At 43.0% G+C, this 22,258-nt stretch overlaps 1 long non-coding RNA gene across 1 annotated transcript in view; it reads right to left on the minus strand.

Moving 5' to 3' along the window:
* Positions 1 to 710: 710 nt before the first annotated feature.
* Positions 711 to 22,258, minus strand: part of LOC140588726 (uncharacterized) — an 89,773-nt gene continuing 68,225 nt past the window's right edge. The window contains exon 4 of the long non-coding RNA XR_011989899.1: positions 711 to 999. This is a non-coding gene — a long non-coding RNA (uncharacterized lncRNA). The remainder of the gene's footprint in view (positions 1,000 to 22,258) is intronic.

Here is a 22,258-nt window from a genome sequence, read left to right on the forward strand (position 1 = left end):
AAACATGACTTAAGTCAATTTGGATCTCTAAGCTGTCCTTAGTGTGTGATTGTGTGTGTGAGTGTGTGCTCTGCTATAAACTAGTATCCTATCCATCGTGTCCCCTGTCCTTAGTGTGTGATTGTGTGTGTGAGTGTGTGCTCTGCTATAAACTAGTATCCTATCCATCGTGTCCCCTGTCCTTAGTGTGTGATTGTGTGTGTGAGTGTGTGCTCTGCTATAAACTAGTATCCTATCCATCGTGTCCCCTGTCCTTAGTGTGTGATTGTGTGTGTGAGTGTGTGCTCTGCTATAAACTAGTATCCTATCCATCGTGTCTCCTGTCCTTAGTGTGTGATTGTGTGTGTGAGTGTGTGCTCTGCTATAAACTAGTATCCTATCCATCGTGTCCCCTGTCCTTAGTGTGTGATTGTGTGTGTGAGTGTGCTCTGCTATAAACTAGTATCCTATCCATCGTGCCCCCTGTCCTTAGTGTGTGATTGTGTGTGTGAGTGTGTGCTCTGCTATACACTAGTATCCTATCCATCATGTCCCCTGTCCTTAGTGTGTGATTGTGTGTGTGAGTTTGTGCTCTGCTATAAACTAGTATCCTATCCATTGTGCCCCCCGCCCTGTGCCACCTGGGACAGACTCCCTCCCCCCCATAGAGGATAAGCAGTAATGGAGGACGGATCCACACTGTTCCAAAGAAAGGGCTCCAGCTCCCTTCAGGACTTCAGACCAGCTGCTCTCACTTCACGCCTCCAGGCTTGTGGGTCTGGTTCCCACTCCTGGTTCTGCATGTACAGCTTGCATGTTCTCCCCATGTTCCTGTGGGTTTCCTCAGGTTTCCTCTCGCTGTACAAGATCATGCAGTTTGGTGAATTAGTGTCTCTAAATTGTCCTCAGCGTGTGAGTGAGTGTTTGCCCTGTGACGGACTGGCATCCCATCCAGGGTGTCCCTGCCCTGTGCCCTGTGCTTCCTGTGATTGGCTCCAGGCTCTGTCCCATAACTCTGTACTGGATAAGCGGTTATTGGAATTTGTTGGATATTTTATCTAGTATTTAATCTTTCTGTTCCTGGGGTTGGCTGAAGCTGATCAATTAACTTATGGCTTAAATACGAGATTTTAACTTAATAGTGTTTAACGAAAATGATGTCCTAAGCTATAATTGCACATACCTGTATGTTATACCTCATAGCACGATAAAATAAATCAAATTACTTTTTTACAGTAAATCTGCTTCATCTGGAGAAAAAGGAAAGACAATCTTCTAAACAAATACAGAAATTCATTCTCAATAAACTGCTCTCCTATACCATTCTATCTACATAAAAAATCAAATCCTAAGCTTAGTAAATTAGTAACAGTTATACACATAAAAGTTAAATAAATGTCTGTTGTGTGTACAGTTTGTATAATGTAATATTTTACTCATAAACTTCAAAACCCAGTGTTTGCCCAGTCTGCTCTTCTCAGTCTGGCCTCACTCCAAAACCACACCTACTGCAGCCTGAGAAGCAGGAAGTTCCTCTCACTCTCTCATACACAGACGACAAAACTGAATCCTATCAGTGTTTGTGGCAAAATGGCAGAAGCCAATTCCACACTGGATCCAAACCAGTTCAGCTGTCCAATCTGTCTGGATCAACTGAAGGATCCAGTGACAACAGCCTGTGGACACAGTTACTGTATGAGCTGCATTAAGAGCTGCTGGGATCAGGAGGATCGTCTTGCAGTTTACAGCTGCCCCCAGTGCAGACATACCTTCATACCCAGACCTGTTCTGAACAGAAGCACCATACTGGCTGAGGTGATGGAGAAACTGAAGAAGACTGGACCACAAGCATCTACTCCTGCTGACCATTATGCTGGACCTGGAGATGTGAAGTGTGACATCTGTACTGGGAGAAAACACAAAGCTGTCAAGTCCTGCCTGGTGTGTCTGCACTCTTACTGTGAAACTCACCTCCAGCCTCACTATGAGTCTCCAGCTTTTAAGAAGCACAAGCTGACTGATGCCACTGGACGTCTGCAGGACAAGGTCTGTTCCCACCATGACAAACCCCTGGAGGTCTACTGCCGTACCGACCAGCAGTGTATCTGTCTGCTGTGTGTGATGGATGAACATAAAGGCCATGATACAGTCTCAGCTGCTGCAAGAACGATGGAGATACAGGTCAGGCCAGAAGTTTTCTTATATAAATATAAAGTTAATTTTAAATAAACGGATTTTGTCTTAACAAATGTTAGTGTAATTGCCACAAATCACTCAAAACAAGTCTGGTTTGGTAAAATGAAAAAAAAATTAACTGAAAGTGCAAGTTTAAAAAGTTCTGATTTAATTGCTACTAAAACTCCTTCAAACATCGAATCATGTGGCTGCAGCTGAATATATACAGCAAGCAAACAGGGTCAAGAGGTTCACTTACTGTTTGGCTGAGCATCTGAATGGCTGAGATGTGTGAGCTAAGAGGGTTTAAATATGGTGTGATCACACATACAGTGGCTAACAATTAACTGGGCTAGAACTGGGGCCCGTTTCAGAAAGCAGGATGTCTTGCTCAGCCAGACAGCTTGTCAGATTTAAGGTAATCTGGACTAAATATAAGTGAATGAAGAAAAAGGTCATTTATTCTGGGGCAAATTAAATCCAACACGAAATTTTGCTTTTTGAAACCGGTCCCTGGTTTTGCTAAATGGCTGTCAAACTTGCTGCACTGGAACATGTTTAACTCGTCTGTGACGTCATTCCCAGCTCAGAGTTCCGGCCTCCGAGGTAAATGGAGCTCAGCGTAAGAGTAGCGGCTCCATCATCTCAGAAACAGCCACCGTCCTGGGATTTTAATTTCACACACTGCAGTGTGTAGAGTTTACTGAGAATGGTGCAGTAAACATGAAACAGCCAGAGTGTGAAGTAAAAGGAGCAAAGTAGTCAGGGCTGGAGTGGGACTGAATTTCTGACCAGGAATTCAAGCCCCCTGACAGCCCAATATAAAACTATATAAACAATTACACTGTTATTATATGTTTCTATTCACACATCCATTTTCTAGGCTACTGAACTCACATTCTTACCTACATGCTTTAATTTTACATTCATGTATTTTTTACTGGCACATTTCACTAATATTAATAAAGTGTGGAGCAGCTTTGACATAAATAATGAAGCTTCGTCACAGTGCGCTGTCCTTGTGTCTCTTCCCCGTGTGGCCGGCAGCCATCGCTGTCCTTGTGTCTCTTCCCCGTGTGGCCAGCAGCCATCGCTGTCCTTGTATCTCTTCCCCGTGTGGCCAGCAGCCATCGCTGTCCTTGTATCTCTTCCCCGTGTGGCCAGCAGCCATCGCTGTCCTTGTATCTCTTCCCCGTGTGGCCAGCAGCCATCGCTGTCCTTGTGTCTCTTTCCCGTGTGGCCAGTAGCCATCGCTGTCCTTGTGTCTCTTCCCCATGTGGCCAGCAGCCATCGCTGTCCTTGTGTCTCTTCCCCGTGCGGCCAGCAGCCATCGCTGTCCTTGTGTGTCTTTCCCGTGTGGCCAGCAGCCATCGCTGTCCATCCCCTTTGTCGTCTCATTGTCTTTGGCCCTAGTGTGTTCTTCCTTTTCCCCACATGGCTGTATTTGGCTCAGTGGGTTGAGTGTGTAGCACTGAGGCTGGGACCATCTGGTCATGGGTTTGAGGCTGGTCAGGAACCAACCTCACCTCTTTCATTTAATTATTGCTTTTCTATACTTCCTAGTGTTTATTAGTTCTGTGTTCTCCTTGTGACGCTTGTACCTTGTTTTATTATGTTCCACATGTTTCTGTATTTTCTAAGTGTTGAATTCCTAGTGTGTGATTAGTGTTTCTTACTTTCAGTGTTTGTTGGAGTTTTCCTAGTCTTGTGTTCATTAGTATAAGTTACTGCACCTGTTTCCTGTTTTCCCTGCACCATTGTTATTGGTTAATTGTCTTATGTGTCACATCTGCCTCTTTGTTAGTTTGGTTGTCTGTTGTATGCAAGTGCTTGTCCTCCTGTTTATTATTGATTCCTTGTTTGTGTGTTGGTGGTGGAATGTTAGGCCATTGTCTTTAGTTACAACCTGTTTTTCTACCTGGTTGCTTTTCCTCATTATCTTCCCTTAGTTGCCCATAGTGATGGCAAAACAAAGCTTTCCGAAGCACTTGTTTCGAAAAATGGTTCAGTACTCGAAGCTTTTCTAAATGGTGAACATTAGTGACACTAGGTGGTCAAGTAAGTAAATAGCAGTTCATTTTGACTGTGTGTAGTGCATCAAAATAAATACAAAAAGGCAAACATTCAAGTGGTCTGTAGTGCTTTATGAACATGAATGTACTGGTTAAGTTGGGCTGTGCAGTTTCTTATGGATTGGGCTACCTCTGAATTACCTGGGAAGGGGTGCTTGCGTAACTCGAGGGGGTATTGGACTACAGATGTTTGTTGAGGAACAGTATTTGTTGAACAGTGTGGGGACTAAGCTGGTTACGTTTTTTGTTTATTCACAACTTCTGCTTCAGAGAATATCCACTGACACGGAATGGAGGACGCTGGAGTGCATAAAAACTGTATCGCAAGTTCACATGTGTGTTTACACAGCCTTCTGCATATCCCAGAACTGCAAAGGGTCTTCAGAACGCAGTATATTTGGGTCACTGAGGTACTGCTGAACCTCCACAGTAGCATCTGCTGTACTGTAGAACCCTTGACCCATTTGCTCTCCCCCATCACATCACTGTCCAGAAGATCCCACAGACCTGGAACTAAAATGACAAAACATGAATCATTATATACACTGTGCATTTTGTACTGTACAATAAAAACTGTAAACCCAGTTCAGTTTAATTGAACATTTTCATTGAAACGTGAAAGGTTGCAACAGTACCGGTATGCATTGCAGTACCAGATGAAGTTCCTGCAGGCTCTGGTTCTGGTGCCTGATTGGCTACAGAAACCTGCAGTTTTATATCCTGGATCCAGCAGTGTGCCCAGTGTCATTATGCTCATGGTCTCAAAGACTGACAACCTCTCACTGAGCAACTTCAAGAGGTTCTTGCACAACTGCTGGGCCTTGACATTCTGTGTCTGGGACAGTTTCAGATTCACAGCATGTCTAAGCATGTGGATGAGAGGAATTACCTTGGATCCTGATGCTCTCTTCTCTTCAGAAAGTGGAACAGTTGCCTCACTGAAATGTCATAAAACACCCAGACACTCATAAATTACGTGATATTCCTCTGAGGTCAGGGTTATGAGCTCTGTCCTCAGAGTGACCAATGCAGCACCAACTGGCTCTCCTTGATCATGTGATCATTGCAGCATCGAATAGGTGCTATTCCAGCTGGTTTCCACTTCTTGAACCATTCTGAGAGTGGGTCTGCCCATCTGCCTTTGGATTTGACAAAGCCTTTCTCTAGCAGTTGTACTGTTCTGAAGTAGGTCACGGTCTGTCCTTCCTTGGATCTGATATCGTCAGGGTCCTTGTGTCTGATCAATGGCTTCACAACCAAATTCAGTGTATGAACAATGCAGGTTGTGTGTCTGACACAGGTAATCATATTTTTTGCAGCGTCAGTGTCAAGCATCGGACTTTATTTTGTATTCCCCACTCCTCCATCAAGGCTGCCTTGACTGCAGCCATGTTTTCTGCAGAATGAGACTCTGGGAATTTTCCTGCTCCCAATAATACGGCAGACAGCTCAGTCTTATCCTTTATAAAATGGCATTTGACTGCTAAATAAGCTTCCATATGTATGGATGTCCACGTGTCAGATGTTAGACTTACTGCTTTGGCCTTTTTCAACTCTTCCTTTGCTTTCTCTTTTTCTATCTTAAATACTTCTGCCACCAGACCCTTTCATGTTTGCCTGGATGGGAGAATGTAGGTTGGATCCAGGATTCCCACAAACTCCCTAAATCCAGCATCGTCCACTATGGTGAAGGGTTGTGAATCCTTCACAATCATATTGACCAAAGCCTCATCAATCATTTGCTTCTTGGTCTATATACTGGGAATATTATACAGATTATGGGGTAATACCCTCACCCAAATCTGATATTATGTATTCATACAATTAAACTGAACCTTGAACACAATAATGACTAATTATTATTATGATTCAATTATTAATAATAAATTAATATTAAATTATTATTGTGATTAAAACTTACGCTGCAGTGTGTGTGCACTGATATATTTGCTCTACAGCATGTTTGAAACCAGCATTGAGGTTTGCGCCTCATTTTCAGTTTCCAAAGCAGCCACATGGCTGAGTGCAGAACCAAGCTTCAGATGACCATGGTCACATGTTTAGGGAGGAACGGAGGAAACCTCGAAGCTGTGCTTCAGAATGCAGTGTATCGGTTTTTTGTCACATGCCTCAGAGCTTCGGTGTCAAGCTTAACATCACTAGCTGCCCCATTCCCTCTGTTAGTCTGCGTGTCGTTTTCTTAGCTACTTTTTCCCTGGTGAGTTTTGACCCCTTGTTGTTCCTTTATTTAGTGTCTTTCCAGTTTTTCACAGTTTCCTTAAATCCCTTTGTCTTGGAGCTTTTAAGTGGATCATCACCTTGTTTCCCCGCCTGCACCAGGCCGCGCCCCAACATGCACATTAAATATATGATCTGTGCAAATTCTGAAACATCTTTAATAATCACATCTTACACATTATCTTTTCTGAATTTGCAGTAACATCAGTGATGCACACTATGACACGGATTCCATATGAATGGGTCACAACAGTCCTATATTAAACCAACTTCTCAGCAGAATTACAGTTTTTAGTGTCGCAGGAGAAAAGATGCATTATTGTTGTTCACAGTGCAGTTTACTACACAGTGGCCCATTATCAACTGACATGCGATCTGACATAAATCAAATAGGACGTCAGTTGAGTAGCCGGTCCTGCAATGCAGCCCAGGACACATTCGCCTTCACATTGCTATAAGAATGTGGCCATATGCGGCCCAGACCACCTCCCAATGTGGGTTGAGTGATCGGATCTCAGTGCATCCTCAATGTGTCCTGGGTGCCTTCACACCTGTAATTAGTGCTGTGCACTTGTGATTGGATCACCCAGGACGCATGTTAGTACCAGGTGGAAACAGAACCAAAGGGTCTATGTCCAGTTTATCCTACCTAAAGTCAATAAATCATTTATGAATATCCATCCATCCATCCATCCATCTCCTAACCAGTAATCCCAGTCAGAGTCATGGGGACCTGGATCCTTTCCCAGGCAGCATAGGGCCCAAGGCTGGGGTCCACCCTGGACAGGATGATTAATGAATATGATCTCAGCTAATGAAACAAACTTATTTTGTCATCTTGTTTCATGTCTGTAGAAAAAAATGGGAGAAACACAGAAGGAATTTCATCAGACTATTCAGATGAGAGAGAAGGAGCTGCAGGAGCTGAGAGAGGCTGTGGCCTCATTCAGAGTGAGTATGAACCTGAAGAGAAGATAACAGCTGGCTTGTGATCATGTTGAATCTTCTCTCAGATTCAACACATTGCACATTTATAGAATTGTGGGAATTAATCAAATTAATGCTGCTGTGGGTTATTCTGGGTCAGAGATTTAATGGGACAAAATTGCTAGATAACAGAGTTTAACCAAGTGTTGCAGCAGTAGTAGCTTATTTATTTAGAAAAATACCATAAAATGCCCATTTGAGAAAAATGCAACTTTTCTCAATCCAGCATAATGCAAATAAACACCAAGAAAGTCACCTATTAAACTGAGACCTAATGGTGACAACCAACCTGCCCCACACAGCCACCAGTCTCTGCCAAATCCCTGCAGCTGACAGTGTATGAGCTTAATGAGGGATCGTTTCCAATCAGTGCTGGCTGGGTTTCAGTACCTGAGGAAACCAGCATCGTGACGCTCCAAACCCCAGCCCTGTGCTGTTTTTATACCTCCTGTCAGCTCACATCACTATTGTACAATGAGGATCTCTGGAGTCTCAAAAGGGGCCAATTGTAATTTACTGTCCTCTGCTCCCTGTGTCACCAACAGAGATCAGCACAGTCATCAGTACAGGATAGCGAGAGGATCTTCACTGAGATGATCCGCTCCATTGAGAGAAGACGCTCTGAGGTGACAACGCTGATCAGAGATCAGGAGAAGGCTGCAGTGAGTCAGGCAGAAGGAGACATGCAGAGACTGAAGCAGGATATTGATGAACTGAAGAGGAGACACACTGAGCTGGAGCAGCTTTCACACACAGAGGATCACATCCATTTCCTCCAGGTAACAGAACAGCTACTCTGACAATAAGAAAACCAGAGTATTAAATGGGTGCATGTTCTCATTTGTATTTCAGCTAGTCTGTCATTTGTCAGATGTTAATGGTCTTGTTAATTATATTTCCATACACATTTGTTGTGATGAAGCTGTTTAATCAGACTGTGTGTCTGTAGAGGTGCCAGGGTCTTCCTGTCACCCCTGAAGCTGGATTTGGACCCAGAATCTCCGTCAGTCCACGTTCTTCTTTTGAGAACATGAGGAAGGTGGTTTCTGAGCTGAAGGATCAACTGGAGAATGTTTGCAAAAAGAAAATGGCAGAGATCCATCATACAGGTTGATAAATAAAAACATTTTTCAGTCTGTTCTTGTTAATATAGACCATGCAGAGAGAGTATGCAGTACAGTCAGCCTCACGTTTGTGTCACCAAGTCAGTTTCTATTTCCAATAAGATTAAATCTTTATGAAAACTAATGAGCTCTAAATTCTACAGGCTACAAAACCCAGATCACGATTCATGTTTCTTCTACATTACAGAATCCAAATATCTGTATCAAGTGTAACTTACCATGATTTGCAGTTTGTTAAAATGCCTGTTATTGTCCCTCACAATGATAATACCCCCCTACTCTTATCTCCACAGTGAGTGAAGTCCATCTCCCACAAGTACATTCCTTTTACTCACATCCCTGTTTCTCTCTGTCTCCATCTAGTTACCAAAAACATCGTCCCACTGGTATTAGTGCCCAGGACCAGAGCAGAATTCTTACAATGTGAGTCTGTTCACACACACGCTTCTCTCTCCCTGTATGAGGTGGAGTGTGTTTTATTGTGTTTAGTTTTCTTCTGTAGGTGAGGCTTCTTTCTCTCTCCTGCTGCCTCCTGGCCTTTCACATTTACATGAGCTGTTTTTGTCTGTAGCCTTTGAATCCACTTGCAAAGCAAGACAAGTTTATTCAGGGTGTTTTTCCACTGCACCAAGTACGGTACTTTTGGTACTTTCCCTTTTCCATTGACTTCCAGTTGAGTACCAGTACCAAAAGTTCCAGTACCCAAAGTACCCTTTCTTTTTTGGTACCTTGGAACTTTGGGGTGGGACTTGCAAAAGCATTCATTGTCGATTTAAAAGATAAATTTAAAAGCATAAAAGCCCAAAAAACAAAAAAAAAAGTTAACTAAAAAGAAGTTACATTGTAGAGGCAGTGTATTACTAAAAGTTTTTTACATCTGCCAGACAGGAGAGACAGTGAGAGGTTTGTAAGAAGATTTGCAGAGAAGGGAATAGAGACTGAACACAGGCTTAGAACTGGGGGAGAGAGTCGAAGCAAACGTGCAGAGCAGATGAGGAGGAAGAAGAGAGAAAGAGAGACTACAAGCCCTAAGCACAGACCTCAGCGGAGGTAAAAAGAATACAAAGAGGAATGAAGGTTAAACATGGACACAAGAGACTGAAACGTTTTGAGACCCGAGCTGTCAAAAATATCACCCAGAGTAGAAATGCCTGACGATGACCATGGTGAGCTGGAGATGGGGCCTCAAATGTTCAGGACAGGGTTGTGGAACAAAGGAGTGCGGGGGTGTCACTTCGGGAAGGGGCCCAGCAATCGCTCAACCCTCAGACATTGGGCAGACAATGATGTCCTGCCCAATTTTAAGCTTTCGTTTAGCCGTATTATTTTAGGTTGCACTGCTCCAACAATAGAAAGAAAAATGCTTATTTTATTATTAATTTAATGCTATTTCTCAGCAAATTTTATTTCAATAAATGTAAATTCACACATAACAACCTGACCTTTACAGTTTTAAAAAGGAATTTGAACTCTGTCTGCCCTCTCCCTGTCTCTCCCTGTGCTATTCATTCTTTTTTCTTTTTCTTTCCTTCTTTGTCATTCCTTCTTTCTTTTCTCATCTTCGTTTTTCTTCCACTTTCAGCTAGTATAAAAGTATACGAACAATTTCATGATGCATTACCTGTATTGTTGTGTTTTATCTTGTTTTGACATATAATGGGGAAAAACATAGAAGTTGGGGGAAAAAATGTTGTACAATCGCTGCCTCCACAGGGAGCTGCTAATCTTGTAGTCCTGCTGCAGCATCTTCTATACAGACACTCCTCACTTAACCACCGAGTTCCAATCCTACCACTAGGTCCTTAAGCTAATCCAGAGTCTTTTTTCATTATTGCTGGAGTCTTCAATCAGGCAAATTTGAAGCCAGTTTTCCCCAAATTCTTCCAACATGTGAACTTCCCAGCTAGAGAGAGAAACTGTCTGGACAATGTTTACACAAACGTTTGTGACCTACAAGGCCCTTGCCCCCCTCACCTCGGCTACTCAGACCGTGTCACTGTGTTCATGGTTCCTGCGTATAAATCCCTGCTGAAGCTCAACAAACCAGTCAGTAAGAGTGTGGCCAGCTGGTGCCGTCTCAGCTCTCCAAGCTTTGAATCTACTGACTGGGACATTTTTAAGGAGGCTGCTATAAATGGTGACGCCATCAACCTGGAGGAGTATATAAACTCTGTGATCGATGACCACGAGAGCCGACCAAAAGCCCTGGATGACGGGGGGAAGTGCTCACACAGCTAAGAATCAGAAATGCAGCTTTCAGATCTAAAGACAAGGCTGCCCTCAGGACGCCCAGAGGCAACCTGTCCCGAGCTTTGAATAGAATAGAATAGAATAGAATGCCTTTTATTGTCATTATACATTTTTACATATACAATGAGATGAAAATGAGATGAGGATAGCCAATCATGCGCAGAGGATCAATGAACACTTTAATTGCACCATAGACACACGCCGCATATGGCAGGGCATTCAGCCAATCACGATCTACAAGCCCAACCCACACATCAGTGGTAGTGATGTCTCCCTTCCAGACGAGCTAAACGACTTTTTTGCAGACTCTGATGTACAGAATAAGGAGTCGACACCTCCCCCCAGTGACGAGGTACTCTGTCTGTCCACAGCTGATGTGAGGAGTACTCTATCCAGAGTCAGCCCACACAAGGCTGCAGGACCTGACAACATACCTGGCCGTGTGCTGAGAGAATGCACTGACCACCTGGCTGGTGTCCTCACAGACATTTTCAACACCTCTTTAAGCCAGTCGTCTGTCCCAGCATGTTTCACATAAACCACCATCATCCCAGTGCTGAAGAAGCCATCAGTGACTAGCCTGAATGACTACTGCTCCATAGCACTCATGTCAATCATCATGAAGCGCTTCGAAAGGCTGGTCATGGCAGACATAAAGACCAATCTTCCTACCTCTCTGGACCCTCTCCAATTTGTATACCGGTACAACAGGTCTACTGGGGACACCATAGCCTCTGCCCGTCACCTTTCCCTGACACATTTGCATAACAGAATCACATATGTTAGAATGTTATTCATGGACTTCAATATGTCCCTCAAAGGCTGATTGTGGACCTGAGGGGGTTAAGCTTGAACACCACTCTCTGCAACTGGATCTTGGATTTCCTGGCAGAGAGGCCCCAGTAAGTACCAACACCATCACGCTGAGCACCGGAACTCCACACGGCTGTGTGCTTAGTCCTCTGCTCCTCACCTTGCTGATCCAGGCCTGCACAGCCACGTACAACACCAACCACATCATCAAGTTTGCAGATGATTCAACTGTGGTGGGACTGATAAGCAGAGATGATGAATCAGCACACAGAGAAGAGGTGGAAAGGCTGTCCACAAGGTGCAGAGACAACAATCTATCTCTCAACGTTCACGTGGCAAAGGAGATAATTGTGGACTTCAGAAGGACACGTCCTGCCCACACCCCACTCAGCATCAACAATACTGCTGTGGAGATTATGAGGAGCATCAAGTTCCTCTGTGTGGACATAACTGAGGAACTTAGATGGACAAAAACCACCACCTCCTTATTCAAGAAAGCCCAGCAAAGACTATACTTCCTGAGGCAGCTGAAAGAAGCAAGCCTTCCCCCTCCCATCCTCACCATGTTCTATAGAGGCACCATCAGGAGTGTTCTGACTAACTGCATCACCATCTGCTTTGGCAGCTGCAACAAATCTGACCACAAGGGCCAGCAGAGAGTAGTGAAGACAGCAGAGAACATTATGGGATGCCTCTCCTTTCCCTACAAGCCACTTCTTGCACACAATATCGAATATGATGCTAACTTAACCGCAGTCAGTGACAAGTTATCTTCATCTTCTACCAAAGCAAATAACCAATCGTAGTCAATATTTAAAAAAAACAATCAAAGGAGCGGAGATATTAGCCACTGTTCCCGCCTCCAAAGTGTCAAAATTCATCCTGTCGAGCGAGCGAGTGCTGTGCAGACACGAGCGCGTAGAGAGCATGGGTTTTCTGCTCGCGAGCGCATATGCGCACGTGGTTTTTATGCGCGCGAGTTTTGGCACTAATTTAACGCCATACACGCTGTCAGGCTCATCAGCACCATGTTGCCCCCCCAGGATCCCTCATTCTGCCTCAACCCCCCCTTACCCCACAACTAAAGGCCACAGACCAACCCTTAAGCACTGCACTGCACTTGACACTTTGTCACTCTGACATGGGGGCGATAAGAAGAATCCCCATTATTCTCTGTCTGCTCCATTATTCTGCTTCTATTCCTATTTTCAGCTGTTAGAAATTTTAGACGTCTTACTGCTATTACTACTATTATCATACACTGTTTTACACTGTGAACTCAGGCTGTTACAATGTACATGATGGTGAATTCAGGTCTAACTGATTAAATAAAGACATTGTTTATTTAATATAGTTCTAACAATATTGCACATTACTGTATATTGCACAATGTATTCTTCTTCCTAAATTGCACTATCCTCTAGGGTGAGGAGCTCAGACATTCGGGTTCAAAGTAGAGCCGCTGCTCCTCCGCATTGAAAGGAGTCAGCTGATGGTTCGGACATCTATCTAGGATGCCTTCTGGACGGCTCCCTGGGGAGGTGTTTCAGGGCATGTCCAACTGGGAGGAGGCCCTGGGGTAGACCCAGAGATTATATATTATATATACCCTGAGAGATTATATATAATATATACTACATTATAGATTATATGTTATATACAGTCATGTGAAAAAATTAGGACACCCCATTAAATATGTTATTCTCCATTAAGAAATATCAAAATATCAGTATTAAATATTAGTTCAAATTACATATTTAGATAGAGCTGATGTAATTGCATCAGCTATGCAGAAACTAGAAACATATTCACTTATTTAACAAAGGAAATTAACTAAGATGCCAATTCCTACTGAGGAAAAAGTTAGGACACCCTGTGCCCTAATAGCTAGTATTTCCCCCTTTAGCTGAAATAAACTCAATGAGATGTTTCCTATAACCATCTATGAATCTCTGACATCGACTGGCAGAAAGTTTTCCCCACTCTCCAATGCAGAATTCCTTAAGCTGTGTGATGTTTGAAGGGTGTCTTGTATGCACTTCTGCTTCAAATCACCACATAGCATCTCAATAGGATTCAGATCTGGGCTTTGACTTGACCATACCAGAACTCTCCATTTATTCTTGTAATCCATTCCTTGGTAGATTTACTGGAAAGTTTTGGGTCATTCTCATTTGCATGGTCCACCCCCACTTCAGCTTCAACATCTGGACAGATGTTTTCACATTGTCCTCAAGCACCCTATGATGAATAATTCATAGTGCAATCTATGATGGTGAGCTGGCCAGGTTCTGCTGCAGCAAAGCAGCCCCAAACCATGACATTTCCACCCCCATCCTTCATAGTTGGTATGAGGTTCTTTTGCTCAAAAGTTTTCTTTGGTTTATGGCAAACATGTCCTCTGTTACTGCGCCCAAATAATTCAATTTCAGATTCATCTGTCCAAAACATGTTATTCCAAAAGCCCCTGTCTTTGTCTAGGTGTCTCTGGCAAACTTCAGTGTTGCCCAGAAGGTTTTTTTTAACAGCAAGGGCTTCCTCCTTGCACAGCTCCCATGAAAATCAATCTTGCACAGTCTCTTTCTGATGGTAGATGCATGTACCTTGACATCAACTGTGGCAAGAGCTTCCTGTATGACCCGTGATGACATTTTAGGATTTTTGGAGACTTCTTTCAGCATCTTGCGGTCGGTTCTTTGCCTGAAGTTGCTTGGACAGCCTGCCCTGGCCATGCTGGCAGTTGTGTTAAATGTTCTCCACTTATAAATTATTTTCCAGACAGTGGAATGGCTGATTCCATACTCTCTTGAGATCTTTTTATATCCTTCCCAGACTCATATGCATCTACAAGCTTCTTTCTGAAGGCCTCAGCAAGCTCTTTGGATCTCACCATGGTGATACTACAGTTGGATGTCTCGAGACCGGTCTTGGTCTCAAGACCACTTTTACGCTGTCTTGGTCTTGTCTTGGTCTCGGATCCCTCGGTCTTGTCTTGGTCTCGCTGTCTTGGTCTTGCTGTCTCAGATCGACATAGTGGTTGGGAGATTTGGAGTGAAAAGTATCCATGACACACAACGTACTGTTCGATACTGAAACATTATTATTATTTCGCCTTTCGCGCCCCTCAAATGCAACCAATTAATGACATACATTAGTGCTGGCCGATAAAACGATCTCGATTTTTTATCGATAAAAAATTAGGACGATCACGATGATACACACAGACTATAAAACTCGATCAACCAAGTTTGCTCCGTTTTAAAGAATGCGCTGAGACAGACAACTTGATGGCCTATCGAGCAGAGGTTAACTGAACGCCAGCACAACAGCCAATCACCGACGATGTTGTAATTTTGCCCATCCTCCCTTAAAGAAGAAATGGGTGCCTTGGGCTAGGTCTGTCTGCAGCTGACGCGCAGTGTTGCCAACTTAGCGACTTTGTCGCTATATTTAGCGTGTTTTTAGACCTCTCTAGCAACTCGTTTTCAAGAAAGCGACTAGCGACAAATCTAGTGACTTTTTCTAGTGTTATTGGAGACTTATCATTCTTACTCTCCTCACCGAGCAGCGGTGATATATAAAAAAACAATAATAAAGTTCATTTGTAGTTCTAAACGTAGTTAGGCTTTTTTTTTTTTACCACTTTTTGTGTCTCCCACGACATTATTCCTCTCCTACGGCATCCATTATAATGAACATGCACGTTATGCAAATCAGGCGATGACGTCATTTAGCGACTTCTAGCGACTTTTGGGACGGCCAATAGCGACTTTCCTTGCTGAGGAGTTGGCAACAGTGCTGACGCGACGTGGAGCCAGTGTTGCCAACTTAGCGACTTTGTCGCTATATTTAGCGAGTTTTTAGACCTCTCTAGTGACTCGTTTTCAAAAAAGCGACAAATCTAGTGACGTTTTCTAGTGTTATTGGAGACTTTTGGAGACTGACATGGAAGAACCGAGCAGCAGGTGCTGCCGTGGGCTCGCCTCCTGTCCCAAAGCATCCACAGGTGGACAGTCCTCGCGCCGCAGCCCCGCCCAGCTGCAGTCAGAGCAGGAGATGTTCACCCTTCCGCATCCAGACTGCAAATGAATCGCGCATGCGCGAAGCCACCACTGGCTGATCCTGCCCTGGCTTATTGCCAAAAACTCTGCCAAGTAAACAGTTAAATGACAGTTTTCAAGAATAAGTAACTCCGCCAGTGTCTCTTTGTGGTCAACTTTTGCCGGTCCACAGCCCGGATATAGGACAATGGTTGGAATTGTGATATAAAAAAACAAGAATCGACAGAAGAAAGTTCATTTGCAGTTCTAAACGTATTTAGGGTGTTTTTAACCACCTTTTGTCTCTCCCACGACATTATTCCTCTCTCCTACAGCGTCCATTATAATTACATGCAAATGCATTATAATTACATTATGCAAAATAGGCGATGGCGGCATTTAGCGACTAGGGATGCGCACGGGAAAGGTTTTTGGTTCCCGTCCCGTCCCATTCCGTTGGAGGGTTTTCCGTTCCCGTCCAATTTACCGCCAAATTTTCAAAACCCATTCCTGCCCATCCCTAATAGCGACTTCTAGCGACTTATGGGTCAACCAATAGCGACTTTCCTTGCTGAGGAGTTGGCAACAGTGCATGGAGCGCGATCTATCCATCGGCTGCAGGGGTGGAGTATAAACTGACTGCGGCCAAGTCCGACAACTTCTACTCCTCGTAGTCTGCGAGACCTGACTGCAATGGCAGCACTGCCAGAAGGGTGTAGATAAACCTATACAAATATCACCTGCATGCACATTACTTCTTTTACAATAACCAACTCTTGATACAAACTGTTAGCAGTAAATAAAACTATTGTCAAATTGTGTATAGTGGCTCTGTGTAAAACGATAGCTGCAAGGAAAAAGATCAAATACATATATTTCAAGGATTCAAAGTTTTTATTGTCATGTACAGAGTACAATGCAATTCTTACTTGAATGCCTTCTTCACAGACTGGACGATTAAACAAATAAAGCAGCGCAACATTACAGTAACTGACAATAAATAAACCACTAACTTACGTGTACTATTAGAGCATTTATGTAATTTATTTAAACTTTATTTTACCAGGTATATGAACTGAAAACAGTTCTCACTGCTTTATGTGTTTTTCGGGAGAAATAGCAGATAACGCATTGGAACTTCCTGGGATACAAACGTCATGCATGTGACTAAAATCTTCAGCCAATAAGGGCAAAGTTGTGTCGTCACAGAGGAGGTTCAAGTTTGTGCTGCATGGTCTGTCTCAAGTCATCTTGCTCTCACGAGGATTTTGTACCATGTGACATGGTGACGCGTGGTGACTTTTTGCAGCGCCAGCCAAAAGAATCTAACCATGATTTGACATTTTTTTGAATAACTGTCTTTTGTTTGGTTTAGATAGTTTTATACCTCAGAATTTTAAAAAGTTTTTAAGAGACCAAGAATAGAGGAAGATACTTGTTGCAGTCTCTTCTGTCCTGCTTTATTTTATGTTTGCCCTTTAACATATTTGCAATATTATACAGTTTTGCACATTGTTGCATTATTATATGGTTTTGTTCATTTGAGCTATGTTTCTTTGAATACTTGAAACAGTAAAATTTATTGGAAAATAAATATTTGTTTACTAATATTGTTTATTTCCATGTATTCATTATTCAATCCAGAATAGGGTTATTTTTATTATTATTTTGATTATTACATTATTACATGGAAACTATAATATTGATACTGTAATTATCGATATCAGTCAATACAGGAAGAAATATCGTGATAATTTTTTTTGCCATATCGCCCAACTCTAATGGTGCATTTGTTTTTTTGGGAATAAAATGTGTGTATTGGAGCGAGTTCTGTGTTAGTGAGTGTGTGAGGTGTGACAGTGATAATGATGGAGATGCTGGGCTTCGTGATGGGATTAATCAGTCTTCCTCTTGCCTACAGACTCCTGCCAGCTGACACTGGACCCCAACACAGCAAACAGACACCTGTCTCTGTCAGAGGGGAACAGGAAGGTGACATGGCGGTTTTGGAACCAGTCATATCCTGATCATCCAGAGAGATTTGACTACTATTACCAAGTTCTGAGCAGAGAGAGTCTGACTGGTCGCTGTTACTGGGAGGCTGAGTGGAGTGGAGTTAGAGCCTGGATAGGAGTGACTTATAAAGGAATCGGGAGGAAAGAAGACAGTGCTGACTGTGGGCTTGGATACAATGACAAGTCATGGATGCTGCGCTGCTTTCCTGAGAGTTACTCTGTCCAGCACAATAATAAACAGACTGTCATACCCATAGAGCCCTCAGGCTCCCGCAGAGTAGGAGTGTATCTGGACTGGGCGGCTGGTACTCTGTCTTTCTACAGAGTCTCCTCTGATAGACTGACCCACCTGTACAGCTTCACCTCCTCATTCACTGAGCCCCTCTGCTCAGGGTTTGGGGTGGATTTAATCTCCTCCGTGTCCCTGTGCATGCTGGGATAGCTCACTGTGTGCTGGAGGAATCATTTTTACCTTATCAGAGTGTCACATGTCGCTGCTTCTCCGTGGCAAAAAGGTAAAATCTGCTTTTTAACCAGTATAACCCTTTTTACTCTGTCTGAAGTGTGACGTATGTCAGACAAAAATAAATGAATGTTTGTTTAGTTGCCAAACTCATGCAAAATGTTTTTCTCTGACTTCTGTTCTGTGGTGTCTGTGAATGCACAAAAACTGCCAAAACAAAATCATAGTACATGCAGTTGTACCAATAAAGTGAATTCTGATTCTGAATAAAATCAAAAGTAATGAAATGTAATCCTGATGAGTGGGGGGGTGGGGGTTCCCCCTTCCCTCTATACAAGGGCGTAACTTTGGCTGGAACATTGGGGGGGGGTCGAGGTCTCCACCCATTACAGGGGAAACATGATTATTGGGGGGGTCATGACCCCCCTAATCCCCCTGGAAATTACGCCCATGCCTCTATAGCTACATTTTATATATTTCTGTCTATATATTATATTTGCTACCTGTACACTGACAATAAAAGCTTCCTATTCTGTCCTATTAATGTCCCGGTTCAGCGCTGCCCAAAGCGTAACTGAGTAACACACTTAATCCGCGTCTCTGGTCGCAGCAGCCTGATATCGCAGCGGCGATGCTTTGGCCAGCAGGGGGCGGCAGACAGCAGACATTTTATAAAACCTACAGCGGTCCTGATCGAGGTAACTGAGTAAAGATAAATGACATAAAATCTTAATAAATCACGTTAGTACTACAACGAATATTTTGTGATGTTGCAAAAAAACACCTGATCATCAATGATGCAGTGTAGGTGACTACCAATAATTATAAATTATGTTTCATTAGGAATTCTTATATATATATATTAGTGCTGTCAAACGATTAAAATTTTTAATCAAATTAATCACAGGGTTGTTGTGGATTAATTTCGATTAATCGCAATTAAATATCCTTCATTTTTAATCTATATTAATTGCATTTCATTTTGCATGACCAAACAACTCAAGTAAAAAGGGAATATATATGCACTTAACATGTTTATTGAACATCTTGAACACGAGTCGGATGCATTCCATCTGCCACAGAAGTGCAATACCATGGACCCATATCAAAAAGCAAGATTTCTTGCTTAGCCGGACAACTTGTCGGATTCCAGGTACCTCAGTTTAAATGGTCTTTATCTTCATTCACTTAAAATTAAATCGAACTACTGTAAATCCAACAAATAATCTGACTAATCATGAAATCCAATTCTAGCCTGGCTAATTGCCATTGTTAGCAATATCAGTTGATAACACATTACGCGCGGTGCTTTACGTATAAATCTCCGTAGCAACACGTCCACAGATAAATTGGATGGTATAGTGTGTGCGACCGATTTAATGAGCCACAAATGAGAAGCAGTGCTTAAACAGTATAAAACTACAACTTTTCCTTATGTTGATAATGGGCGCAGCGTTCTTGGATTCTGAACTCGGGATCCTCTGTGCTGCCCCAAGATATTTCTGGGATCTCCGAGAAACGGGAGCGCACATGTCGTCAGTTCCGGCTTCAAAACTCGGAATCCAACTCAGAATACGAGTTCCAAGGGCAAACGGAACGCACCAAAACTGCCCGAAATGGGTTGACAGAGACATTTCAGGGATTTTCTGTCATTCTGCGCTGCAGATGGGTTAATTGCGTTAAAACTTTTAATCAGATTAATCATGATGATGGATTAATCCGCGTTAACCCATTAATTTTGACAGCCCTAATATAAATATACAAAATAAGCTGCATTACAGCCACAGACTGTGTTCATACTAGACCAGTATATATTTTGATATCTGTCTTTGAGTGACAGCATTAAACTCTGGTTCTGATTGGTTGACGCTGTATGGAAAAACACCCTCTGGCTTTATCACGGTGTGACAGGCAGAAGCACAAGGTCACCATGGACTCATTTAGTGTGAATCACAGCCCAGGAACAGCTCTCTCCCTCTGTGTGTCTCAGGGTCAAACAGAAGCACCTTCAGGAACCGACATCTTACCTTCCCGGACTATCAGGGGCATAAAGGCACCATCGCTTTGTGCTGCAGACGCCTCCACAGCACACCAGTAATAGTCAAAGTCCTCCTCCTGCAGGTCCCTTATGGTCACATTAAACACCATTTGGTCACGGTCATCAGAGACTGACACTGTCCCTCTACTCTGTTCCCCATCTGACTGTGCTATTCTGGAGCAGGAATCCCAGTCATATCCTCTACACAAGTATTTGGTTTTATCTTTATAATTTTGATCATAGTAACACAGGATGGTGACAGATTCTCCTCTCGGTGCAGAAACCCAGCTCTCAGTCCTCACACTCTGAGCATCTATGGGGAGAGAACATGAATGACGGAGCATCAGAAACATATAATAATACAGAATGAACATGCAGGTAACTTATGACTGTAGAATCAGGTAGGAACAACCAAGTGAGATGAAATGTCCTGGTCAATAAAGGGTTAACAGGCCTGAGTTTGACGTAGAGACTGGGGTCTGTTTTACACAGAGGCAAGGAATACAGAAGATAGATGTAGGAGATGATTCACAACCCAATATATTTCCTACAAGACTGATAAATGGTTTTGAAGCCTCATCATTAGCAGCAATGAACCGAAGCTGGGGTGAAATTACATCGACATTAATAAGACAGAGATTATATTAGCTTACTTGGAGTAACCAGGAAGAACAGACTGACAGACGTTTCCTTAGTTTCTCCTTCACCCACAGAACACCAATAATCTCCCCAATCCCACTGCTGCAGGTTCGTCATGGTAACTAGGAAGACTAAGTTATCGGGATCATCAGCGATGGTCCCCTTGGTCTGTGTCGCTTTAGTAGCTGATGTGCAGGGGGGACTATTTCCTGATTTACACCAATATTTCCTTAGATTTTTATGCTCCTGACCATAGAAACACGGGATGGTGATGGATCCTCCCGTTTGTCCTCTTAAATAACTGAATGTCTTCAGGGTGGAACTTCTTTCTTTAGCTTGTAGGAAAACAAACAGTCAGTCATAGAATTACTGTATCATTGGAAAAGTATATGATTCACCCGGCTTCCATCTGCTTATCATATATACATTTGCACATGTACTATTGGGGGCCGTGTGTAAATATTCAGGTGTTCAGGCTCCTGTAGGAATATTTAACATAAACCAGGAGGCGTGAATCCTGCCGATGCCCCAGCTATCACCCCCAGCCAGGACGCGTCAGGACGGCGTTTCATTGTAAAAACAGGCAGCACCAGTCTGTCATTATGTCAACTGCACATGCACCACATGGTGATTAACTTTCATTTGTTTATTTTCTGATCAATATTGTTTACACTGTCTTTGCACTTTGTCTTCGTTGTTGCCTTTTATACTACGGGACCGTTGAATGCTTGAATCTGATTGTCTGACGAACGTTCTGAGGTGTGCAATTATTTTCAGGGAAACGCACGGCGAACGTAGTTCCAGGCAGCTCTATTGACCGCATTACATATCACTTCGCATAGTTAACTGTAATAACGGAAATTAGCATACAGTACCTATACAGCACACAGGACTAACAAAAACAACAACATGACAGACGATTTTCCGAAAGTAAATTTTTATATTTACGGTGAATATGAAACTTTCAACAACTGGGCTGCAGCAGTATTAGACAGTCCAGATGAAAAACAACATAAACGGAAGGCAGCCGGCAACAACAAAAGACATAAAACGATCAGGGAAGAACAGCTAGACAAATAACTTCATTATTAACTGCATTAGTCTGCTATCAACGGCTCAAGCCTCCATTGCCAGCTTTAAAATGACGTTTTGGAACTAGCAAAAGAGTCGTTGGATGAGATGCGGAAGAAATAATCCTACTCACAATAGCGATTTAAGTAGAAAAACCGGACGAATCCCTTGAAATATATCATCTGATCGATGTCTTGAGGTGTGGCAACCGTAGTATAAGCGGAATAATTGACTCCGGGCCGTTGAATTATTAGAAAAATAATGCACACCCGAAGTGTAACCCATCACCACCTCGGGTGTGCATTATTTTTCTAATAATTCAACGGCCCGTCGTCAATTATTCCTTACTTGTGT

Source organism: Paramormyrops kingsleyae, chromosome 4 (assembly GCF_048594095.1).
Source record: "Paramormyrops kingsleyae isolate MSU_618 chromosome 4, PKINGS_0.4, whole genome shotgun sequence".
NCBI classification, from domain to species: Eukaryota; Metazoa; Chordata; class Actinopteri; order Osteoglossiformes; family Mormyridae; genus Paramormyrops; species Paramormyrops kingsleyae.